Raw genomic sequence first — 11,524 nt, forward strand, 5'->3', positions numbered from 1 at the left:
TCACATCTCCCTTAAATTTTCTCCCTCTCACCTTGAACCTGTGCCCCCTGGTAATTGACACTTCCATCCTGGGAAAAAGCTTCTGACTATCCACTCTGCCTGTCTCTCATTATTTTGTAGACCTCTATCAGGTCTCTCCTCAGCCTCCATCTTTCTAGTGAAAACAATCCTAGTTTATTCAACCTCTCCTCATAGCCAATACCTTCAAGACCAGGCAACATCCTGGTGATCTTGCTTTGCACTCTCTCCAAAGCTTCCATGTCCTTCTGACAGTGTGGTGACCAGAACTGCACGCGATATTCCAAATGCAGCCTAACCAAGGTTTTATGGAGCTACAACATATATTCCCAACTCCTGTACTCAATGCCCCGGCAGTTGAAGGCAAGCATGCCATATACCTTCTTAATCACCTTGGCCCCTTAGTTGCCACTTTTAGTGGACAGGCACATCCAGGTCCCTCTGTATGTTAGTGTTCCTAAGGATTCTGCCATTTGCAGTATAATTCATACCGGAATTTGATCCACCAAAATGCATAAACAATGTGAGCCAAATTTTCCAGGAGTCTGGGAGACTCCACATATATTTGGAAATAGTGGGTGGGATCTAGATCTCCCTCTGTTTCTGACAGACTCCATTTTTGCTGAGAATGAAAAGGGAGTAAAGTGTGATTCACACATGAGGAAAACCTGAACTCAACAAGGCCATTGGACCTCAGTGCTGTTCAAACAGAGCCCAGTTTGCTTTTGCAAGAGCCTTAACCCACAGTGGGGGGAGTCATTAACCTATGGTGTGGTCATAAACATTCTTAAGGTGGTTAAGGTCTCTTTAAACCATCATGATCTGAAGTTATTAAATCTCTTACTCTTTAAACTGTAGAAAAACACAAATTGCATGTTTCACTTAAATTAGAAAAACCTGTTGCTGAATTGTTTTGATTGACAACCAATGTTGTGCCTATTATGCACTATTTGTTGACATTTCTTGAAAGGCTATTATGTCATTATGAAAGCTTGGCTGAGTTTCAAAATCTACAGTTATCTCAGTGGGGAGTTCTGAGTTCACAAATTGATTGACAGCTTTAATAGCTGTTTTTGATATAGACTATGCCTAGAAGTTTGTTTAGATTATCTGCTTGAGATTTAAAAAGTTTGAGTAATCTTGACCAATGGAAATTTCTTTTGTGATCATGTCTATAGTTGGAGAGCTCTCGTCAATATTTATTTTATTTCATCTCTGCATGGCTCCTGAAGTCTGACCATGGTGAAAGCTGGATGAGCTGGCAATGAGTTAACATGGACAGTATGGGGGGCTTTGGGGATGGGTGATGGCTTGAGTTAGCAATCTAGAGAGCATGGAGACTGTGTGGGCAAGTGAGGAGACATGATGGTTGAGGCCTAGTTATTTTTATTACAACTTGGATGATGTTCTGGAGAACAAAGGTATGCCTTCTATACAGCCTTCTTCAGCTCCCATCTCCTCTCAAGGCCATTTAGGATCTTCTTCTGGTGTCAGCAAACCTGACTCTTTCCTGTGCCCGTCTCTCCTGAGGGTGAATTGTTGAGTAACTGGGCACTTTAAACCAAGATGAGTGCGCTGAGTCAGAAATCCCTTGTTGTGAAGTGGCCAATTGTGTCTTAAATTAACACAACTCAAAACTCGCAAGGCAAATATCCCTGTGCAAAAGATGTAACAAATTTATTTAACATAAAACATAATACAATACAAACATAGAGCCAACTGGAGGCTCACGAAGGGTTAAATAGCTCTATGGACAGAGTGACAGAATCATTCCAAAAGAATTCAATTATGGAGTTAAATACAGATCAATTCAATAAATCCGCCTTTCATCAACTTAAAATCAATTCTATTTAACAGCTATGCATCAATACAAATCTCTGTCAAGTACTTCAGCCAACCATAATTTAACATAATAGCATGATGATATCTTATTTGTTCAACTAATTCCAGACGTAATCTTCCCTTTTGGCACTAACTGCCTTCCTTCACCTGGTAAACGCACATGTCCCCACAAGGCCAAAATGGATGTTCCCACCAGTTCACTGCCAAGTTGAATAGACATGTGTTCCTGCATTGTGGTTCATATCTATTCTGTGTCTGGGCATTGAATGCATCCATTCATTAATGTTGCATAATATGTCCCCTCTTAGGAATGCCACTGATAAAGACTTGCTGACTAACCTGTTCAAAGACCTTTGGCTTTAAACTATTGACCTTTCAGTAACTTTGCTTGGCTAAAGCATATAATATTGAAATACATTTAAAATATCAGCATATATGTTTCAAAAGCAGAATTACATGTTTTAATTCGCTTACCGCATTCACAAATGTGTAAGCTGATTGTGTTAGCTTGCCCTATAATCATTTAACTCTTTAGTGATTTCTTGTCCTGTGAAAGAGTGCATTCTGCCTATAAATCTTGTTAGCTGGTTCGAAACCCCTATCCATATTCCTCAACTCAAACTGCACCAAGAGACTCAAAAGCTAACGGACATGTTTCAGTGAACATGTCCCAGGGAAAAATTGATTAATTTTTGGTGAAGATACAAATCTGAATCCTGAAATTTTACAAAAGATTTGATAAAATTGGGAAATGGGACAGATTGACTTTTTTTTTCCAGAATGTTGTGGGTTATTTGACTTGTTGAATGTTGTTGATTGTTTTAGAATGTTCAGAATTGTCCTGTCTGCTGCAGTGGAATTTGTCACAGTTGTGGAAAAGTATGAGCAGAGTTTTCAGAGCAGGTCGTTGATTACAGATCAGTGTGAAGCATTGTCAGGGAGATGGAATCTCTGAATAAAACAATTTCACTTTTTAGCTTTGTGGTTACAGAGAATCAGTCAAGCAGGGTGAAGCCTTAAAAAGAGTTTTGCAATTGTGATAATGTTGGGCAGAACATCTCTGTTCTGGAAAATTTTAAGTGCCATGAAAGTCTGAAAATAAAAATCTTCCATACTGGTCTTTTGGGTGGGTTTGGCATTGCAATCTGATTGTACTTGTCAGTTTTTCGACAGCTGGAAGCTTCGTGGTGGTAGGGGGTGGGAGGGTGGGAGGGGAGGTTGCTGGGTAGAGCCTGTGTATGTTGGGGAAGCCAGCTTTAGAGCTGCTCGTTCACCATTGTCCTGATCTCCTGTTGAATTGGGAAACCTCCTCCCACAGCCACACAGACATCAAACACTCGCTCCCCCCTCGCCCCATCATCAGTGGCATTGCTAATCTCAATGAGTCCCCTGATAGCCCCTAACATGCTCCTTCCATCATGACCCTCTCCAGGGAGGGTCCTGATGTCCCAATGTCGGTGACCCTTATTTATGTATTGATGTGGAGATTAGCAATGTCATTGATGATGGTGGGGAAGTGGAGGAGTGGGGGGGGGCGGGGGGGCGAGGGTCTGATGTCTATGGGATTGTGGGAGGATGTTTCCCAATTCAGCAGGAGATCAGGGCATGACCACCACCTCCCCCCCCACCACACGGCAGCATTTCATAGTCCTCCTACTCCCTCCCTTGCAAAGCCCCCCTGCATGACCACCCCCCCCCCTTTGCATAGTCCCCCTACAATGCCCTTCCCCTTGTAATCCCCCTGCACAGACCTCCCCACTTGCTGACAATCCCCCTTACGGAGCTCTCCCTGTATTAACCTCATTATCATACATACAGCCTCTTCTCTTGTCATAGCCCCACCTGATCCCTGATGCTGCAGAGCTGTCATGATTCATGCTGTAAGAAGTCTCACAACACCAGGTTAAAATCCAACAGGTTTATTTGATGGCAAATGCCACTAGCTTTCAAGGCTTTGCCTCTTCATCAGGTGGCAAAGTCCCGAAAGCTAGTGGCGTTTGCTACCAAATAAACCTGTAGGACTTTAACCTTGCTTTGTGAGACTTCTCACTGTGTTTACCCCAGTCCAACGCCAGCATCTCCACGTCATGATTCACGGCAGCAGAGTGTGTTTCCCTCGGGGTGCTGTTCAATCCAGATGAGTTTCTAGTTGGTGATAACAACACAAAATCCTTGAAATGAATGATGCTGCAGCATAGTGGACAATTATTGTTTAGTTTGCTTGGCAGGCAATAATCAAAGACTTTTAAAATAAGGTAGGCTTTGTGAAGTGGAGGAGTGGTCACTGGCTGCTGCTCGCTGGGCTGAGAGCTGCTGGAGTCCGTTCCAGTTGGTGTTAAGTCAGCAGTCTGAGGGTTTCTCAATTCTCAAAGGAAGAGAGAGCTTTCAAAAATGGTTACTCCACTCATGTGACCTTCCTTCTCCACAGTGATGTCAAAAGGGATGTTTCTCTATTATCCGGAACTAACCTTTGGTTTCAAGACTGATAATGTCGCACTCATTAGCTTTTTGAAACAGTTAATACCAATATTGAAGTTCTTGTGGAGTCATTATCTAGGCAGATTCTCTGACTCCACTAGACAGGTAAGCTTATCAAGACACAAATGACATCAATTTACCCGTCAATGGTCCCCTGCTGAAATGAACCTGGACAGTCTCAGGAGTGAGATGAGGCTGTTAAAAACGCTAAAGCATAACAAGTTTCAATCTGCAATTGCCCTCTTTTTGTGATTAAAATGTCCTTACAATTACGGTGAGCTTCCACGATGATGAACAGAGGGTTCTTTTGCTTTATTAATCGCTGTCAATAGCTTCCAGAACAAGATAGAAGTGCTCTCTCTCTTCCTTATCTGCAACAATAAGTTGCAGCTTCTTTGGTGTAAGAGGGCCTCCTATTGACCCTCCAGCTTTGGAGGCCTACTCACTGTTCTTAATGGGTTGGCAAGCAGACCATTTGGACATTAGTTGGGCAACCCTCCAGAAAGACTGTTGCCGAGACAACACGGGGTCAGGACCTGAATTTGACCACAGGTCACATCATCAATCCTGGGTGATATGAATTGTGGCAGCCATCTTGTTAGTTCAACAGGAAGTCCATTTCTGAAAAAAAGGTTAAAAGAATAATGTTTAAAAATACAATTTTGGATTTCTCTTTATGTCTCATTCACATAACAATGAACTGAAAAGCCATTAAGTGGACCCATCACCCAAAGCTTTCCTGCTATTAGTGCCAAAAGGCTTTTGGCAGTGGGTGTGTAAAAGGCCCAGGGGACGTTAGATCTGAAAAAACTACACAAAGGTTGGAGAAACATGATGAACTTATTCAGTTCCGAGTCCTGGGGCTCATTAAGAAGAAGTGCTTCTAAAGGCTGATATCTCGGCTCATGCAGTGCAGAGGTTTATGGATCCTCTTGATGTTTTATTCAGTAGTGCAGCTCGTGTCAAGATGCACAATAATGATTTATTACCCAGATTTTTACAGACCATGGTTTTACTGAATTGCCAAAAAATACAAACATCTTCAGGAACTAGCTGGAAAAGAACCACATTTAAGCAATGTCAACCATTGTTGGGATTCAGGCTGTTGAATAAAAGTCACATGGGAAACATGTTGAGTGTCAACACTCGCCTTCATAGACAGACAGGATTTTCTTCATTGAGTCTGAGCCGGCGTTTAAGACCAAATTCAGGGCATGTCTCAAGATGGTGCTGGGGCAGGGGGGCTTCTTGCAAGCTGTGCCCAGCATACCTTCTAATACTATCTTTTACTCTCATTACATTCTACATTCTCTCCTTTCCTTCACTATGAACAGTATGTTTTGTCTGTACAGCGCGCAAAAAAAACATTTTTCATGACATGTGACAATAATAAATCAAATCAAAGTCTTGACCCCGCACTGTGTCGGCAACAGTCAGCTGACCTGATTTTTTTTGATTAAATTGATTGAATTGATTTATTATTGACACATGTGTTGGGATGCAGAGAAAAGTGATGTTTCTTATACACTATATAGACAAAGCATACTGTCATAGGTCAATATTTTATGACCTTGCTCGGGCGAGAATCGTAAAATCCCACCAGAGACCCAACGGACAATTCCATTCTGCAAGTCCTGCCCACCCCAAGTCCGGGGCAGATGAGGTGGTAAAATTCCGGCCATAGAGTACATAGGGGAAGGAAAGGATAGGGTGCAGAATATAGTGTTGCCGATAGGGTGTAGAGAAAGATCAGCTTAATATGTGATAGGACCATTCAAAAGGCAGCAGGGCAGAAACTGTTCTTGAGTCGCTTGGTACGTGATCTCAGACTTTTGTATCTTTTTCCCAATGGAAGAGAGAACGCATGTGGTCTTTGATTATGCCAAGGCAGCGGGAACTGTAGAAGGAATCAATGAATGGAAGGCTGGTTATTTCCCAATGAGTGAGCAGATTGTGAACTTGCCATCAAATTAAGAACAGTTGGCAAGCCCCATAAAGCCTGAGGGTCAAACAGAGGCTGCACTGAGGAAGCTGCTGCTGCAGGTTAGGGAGAGAGAGAGAGGGCTCCTCCATTTTGAGGAGTCCTCTCAGCAATTTGTACAAACTTTTATGAAAGAGATGGCAGCAGCTGCTGAGCCGCCATTGTGAAGGGGAAACCCCACCACAGGAAAATCCAAGCATTGGCCTTATTAAGGCTTCCAATTACCTCATCAAGTGACCTGAAGTGTTTCTGTAGTGTAGCGGCTATCGTGTTTGCCTCACACATGCAAGATTCAAATCCACGCAGAGACATTGTTGGGACCACGGCAGGGAATTGGCACAGTGGCCAGCAGCAAAAAAATCCTGCCTGTCCTTATTCCCACCTCCATATCGGCACCAAGATCCTTACTGACATTTATAACAAACCTGCCTTTGATTTTTAACCTCCAGTTAAAAAAAGGTGGCATCAATATCAGTTAATATGTTTGCATTGCATGAATATATATACATGTGGATAAATGTCAGGGATGAATTATATGACAGTGGCACAGTGGTTGACAGTGCTGCCTCACAGCTCCAGGGACCCAGGTTCAGCTCCAACCTGGGGTAACTGTCTGCAGGCAGTTTGCACATTCTCCCAATGTCTGCTTGGGTTTTCTTTGGGTTTCCTCCCATACTCCAAAAATGTACAGCTTAGGTGGATGGACCATGCTAAATTGCCTCTTATTGCCCCAATATGTTCAGGGGGATTAGCGGGCTAAATTTGTGGAGTATTTAGGATTGGGCCTGGGTCAGATGCTCTGCCAGAGACTTGATACAGACTTGATGGGCTGAATGGCCTCCTTCTGCATGGTAGGGATTCTACGATAAGCTTGGAATCTCAAAATTCGGAAGTAGGAGCAGAGTGGACGTATCTGTTATTGCTACAACTGTGTTCGTTTTGATTTTCCATGTGTGAGTGAGGTGAGAGCACGGTGATCAAAATATTTACCTAACTGTACTGTGAAATGACTTGGAGTATTTTGCCACAGAACAGGAGTGACATAAATGCAATTGTTGGTGCTTTCGGTTAAATGCTGACTTTCACAGGCAACAACAAGATGTGTTTCTGAATTAGTGTCCAATTTCCCTGAATCACTCGTAACAATTCAATGCAGGTACAGTTGCTGGAAACCAGTTTAAAAGCAAATTAATTCACAGTACGTCGCAGTTGATGGGTCATAGAGGGCATGAAGACTCTATGGCGCGTTGTATGTGAAGGAAGATGGATTGAGGAGGAATAAAAGTAGCATATTCACCTTGAAGTCTTTGTCCTCGAGTACCCAGTACTTGACTGCCACGATTCTAATGGCTGGTTGCTTTTATCAAGCTCAGAAGAGGTGTATGCAGTGTGCTGATGGTGTATTCAATATTGTAGCTTATGCCAGGATTTATTTTGCGGATTTATCACACGAATGCTTGCAGCAAGTGTACTGGCAATTTAGGAAGTGAGCTGACATTCATCAATAATTTTTATCATTGTAGTATGGAACTACATTTTCAATGGATTATTTTAGTTTGTTGTTGACTGTAAAATTGGAGGTTGCTGTATATAATACAGCCCTATGTATCAATTTTACTTTTCCCTTTTCACAGCAGTGCATCAGTCACAGAGTCATTGAATCTTGAGATACAGATGGCGACCATTCAGCCCATCATGTTTGTAACAATTCTACTTAATCCAACTCTCCTGCTCTTTCCTTATAGCTCCGCACAATTTCATTTTCAAGTATTTATCCAATTCTCTTTAGAAGATGACTGCTGAATATAAAAGTAGGGAGGTCTTGCTGCGGCTGTATAGGGCATTGGTGAGGCCACAGCTGGAGTACTGTGTGTAGTTTTGGGCGCCGTACTTACGCAAGGATATTTTGGCCTTGGAGGGAGTGCAGAGGAGGTTTACTAGGCTGATGCTGGGGTTGAGGGGGTTGAGCTATGAGGAGAGGCTGAATAAAATAGGCTTGTACTCGTTAGAGTTTAGAAGAATGAGGGGAGATCTCATTGAGACATATAAGATGATGAATGGGATGGATAGGATAGAGGTGGAGAGGCTCTTTCCGCTCAGAAAGGACAGTAGGACTAGGGGGCACAGCCTCAAGATAAAGGGGGGGCGGTTTAGAACGGAGTTGAGGAGGAACTTCTTCACTCAAAGGGTGGTGAATCTCTGGAATTCTCTGCCCGTTGAAGTGGTGGAGGCTACCTCGCTAAATATTTTTAAGACGCGGGTTGATGGGTTTTTGATAAGAGAGGGGATTAAGGGTTATGGGGAGAGGGTGGGAATGTGGAACTGAACCACGACAGATCAGCCATGATCTTATTGAATGGCGGGCAGGCTCGAAGGGCTGGATGGCCTACTCCTGCTCCTATTTCTTATGTTCTTATGTTCTTATGAACCTGCCTCCAGTAACCTTTTACAGTGACATTGTATTCCACATCATAACAGCTCACGGCATTAAAACATTCCCATCTTCCTTTCTGTTCTTGTGCCATTTATCTTAAGTCTGTGACTTTTGCTTACCAACTCATCTGCCACTTTCTCCTTATTTACCCTATTAAAACCCTTCATAATCTTGCATGCTACTAGGAAAAAAATATGTATACCATGTCAGCTCCGTGGGGAATAATCCAGCTTCACCTGTGTCTCCACATAACTTAGCATTGTTCTGGTAAATTCCCATCATGCCTTCTCCAAGGCCTTGACATTCTTCCTGAATCTGATGCCTAACACATGTTGTGGGTCAGTTAGAAACTCCAAAGCACTTTATGGAGACTGCCAGGGCCATAAATTTTACATCTTGAATTTGGCTAGGATGAATATATGTTTCACTTCAGGTATGATTCAAATGACACATTAGGGAGTTTTTATCAAACAAAGTTTATTTAAGAATATAGTTAACATGTATAGAAAGAAAATTAGCAATACCTTTCATCAATTACAAGCAAAAAAAACCAGAAAGAAAACAACCACAATAATGAATTAACCCTCAATTAAATATTAAAGCTGCTCCAACAAACAAATACTTTTCAAAGACAAAACCTTTTTCACAGGCTTAACACAGCATAGATTAAATTCTCACTTGACTGGAATTGAGTCTTTTCGAAGGCTGCAGTTTCTGTCCTGAAGGCAAAACGTTGCCTTGAGATAACCAGCAGAATTTCCAAATAGAACAGGGAGACAGAGAGACAAACTTCAGCTTCTTTCTTGTTCGATGCCCTGGCTAAAACAAAAAAAAACTAAACTGCAGCCTAAGAACTTTACAAACTGAAAACTTAAATTCTCTGAAAAGATAAAAAAAGTCCAAAAATACATGACCATTTCTCCTAACAATGCAGAATCATAAAACCAATCCCAGAGTAAACATAACCCACCATTTAAACTATTGAAATAGCAATAAAAGAACTCACCATGGTCAGCCCGGCAACAATGATGACATTACCGAAGCTGTGAGCAAAGAAACCACTAAAACTGTCGGAGCTGCAGAGATCATGATTTAAAAAATACCGTTCTTAACGATACACTAATATCACACAAAATACAAGTTCTGAAGCCAAGCCAGTAACTTAAGAATTGAGCATAACTTTTCATTTTAGTGCTCTTTAGTTCTACTTATAAAGGAGAGATTAGTGTGGATTAGGGAGATTAGTGGAGTAAATACATTGGGTTACGGAGATAGGGATGTTCTATCAGAAGGTTAATGCAAACTCAACGTGTCAAATGCACTGTAGGGATTCTATCCCATTCCTGCATTAAACAACATTATCATTTTGTCCTGCAATTTCTCTATTCCCAAATCCTCTTTAAAATTTTACCAAATCGTCTCTCCTCCCCACTCTGGCTCCTAAAATACATCACTTCAATGGCCCACTGAACACAATCCTGTAAGTTGGGTAGCCGATTATATTGCTGATCAGTCAGACAAGAGATGCAAGTGTTGGCGCTGCTGAACAATGTGCCAGTCAGCTGCTGATACATTAGTGGTGGCTGGATCAAAGATATTCAGTGCCCGATTGAGGGAAGGGGCTTGCTGGCGAGACCCACTCACCTGTCCTTGCTGCCAACTCCCCCTGTACCTCTTCCCACTCCCACACAGCCCGAAATGAACGAACTGTGGCCTGGGTCATTCTGTGATCCTGGGACTCTGGTTCCTGCCCACCAAGCAGCACCCAGTGGTGATGCTGAGCACTCAGATTGGCCAGCAGCTCTCCTGCGGCCCTGATTCCAGGTGAAGGCCCACAACACTGCCTGTTTGGCGTGTGGTTCAGTGGATCTTCCTGTTGCACGGATCTCTGTCCAGTTCTCCAGCCAGCAGGCAAGACCCCAGCATCCTTCATGAGATATTGCTCACCTTCTTTGTCCTCTTGTGTGAAACTCTGTGGACAAAGGCAATGGAAGAAATTCCCCAAATATTGCAAAGGATAAATAAAATCTTAAGGGATCCCTTTCCAACGTGTGACACCAAGGCAGGCTTATACCAGCCATTCGGCAACAGGGGAGAAAGGGGGATGAGATTTCCGAAGGCCGCTTCATTATTAACTATGAGAGTCAGAAGCTGGTGGGTTTAACTCCCATTCTGGAGTCTTAAGCACAAAATCGGGGCTGACACTGCAGTGTGCTACTGAGGGAGTGCAGCACTGTCAGACAGACTGATTTTTGGATGGGATATTCAACGTAGGGCTCATCTGTTCTCTTAGTGGGACGTAAATGATCCCATAGCACTAATTGAAAGAGAGCCAGGAGATTTTCCCACTGTTCTGGTCAGCATTTATCCCTCAATAAACACTGAGGGATTTTCTGGTCGCACTCACCAGAAGACCAGATATTCCCATTCGAGGTTAATAGACTTTGCATGGCCCCTCACCCCTCCACCCCCCCAAAACCCCCTACCCCTCCCACTCCGCCCTCCCACCCCCCTCGTCCTGTGTGCTACAATTCCCATGGTGGGCAGGATGGGAAGATTCCTCTCTATGGGTTGGATCTTCTGCACAATCTGCTGCATATTCGCCAAGGTGGAGGTGGCCTGTCATTAGCCAGCAGCAGGATCCTCTGGTCAGGCCCTTGTCAATGGATTTTCCCTTTGAATGTACCCCTCACCACCAGAAAAACCGTAGCGGGGGTGGGGGTGATCATATGATCCCGCCATCGGGAATGGCCAGAAAATTCTGGCTTGTA

Source organism: Carcharhinus amblyrhynchos, chromosome 20 (genome assembly GCF_965287045.1).
Source record: "Carcharhinus amblyrhynchos chromosome 20, sCarAmb.v2.hapA, whole genome shotgun sequence".
Lineage (NCBI taxonomy): Eukaryota > Metazoa > Chordata > Chondrichthyes > Carcharhiniformes > Carcharhinidae > Carcharhinus > Carcharhinus amblyrhynchos.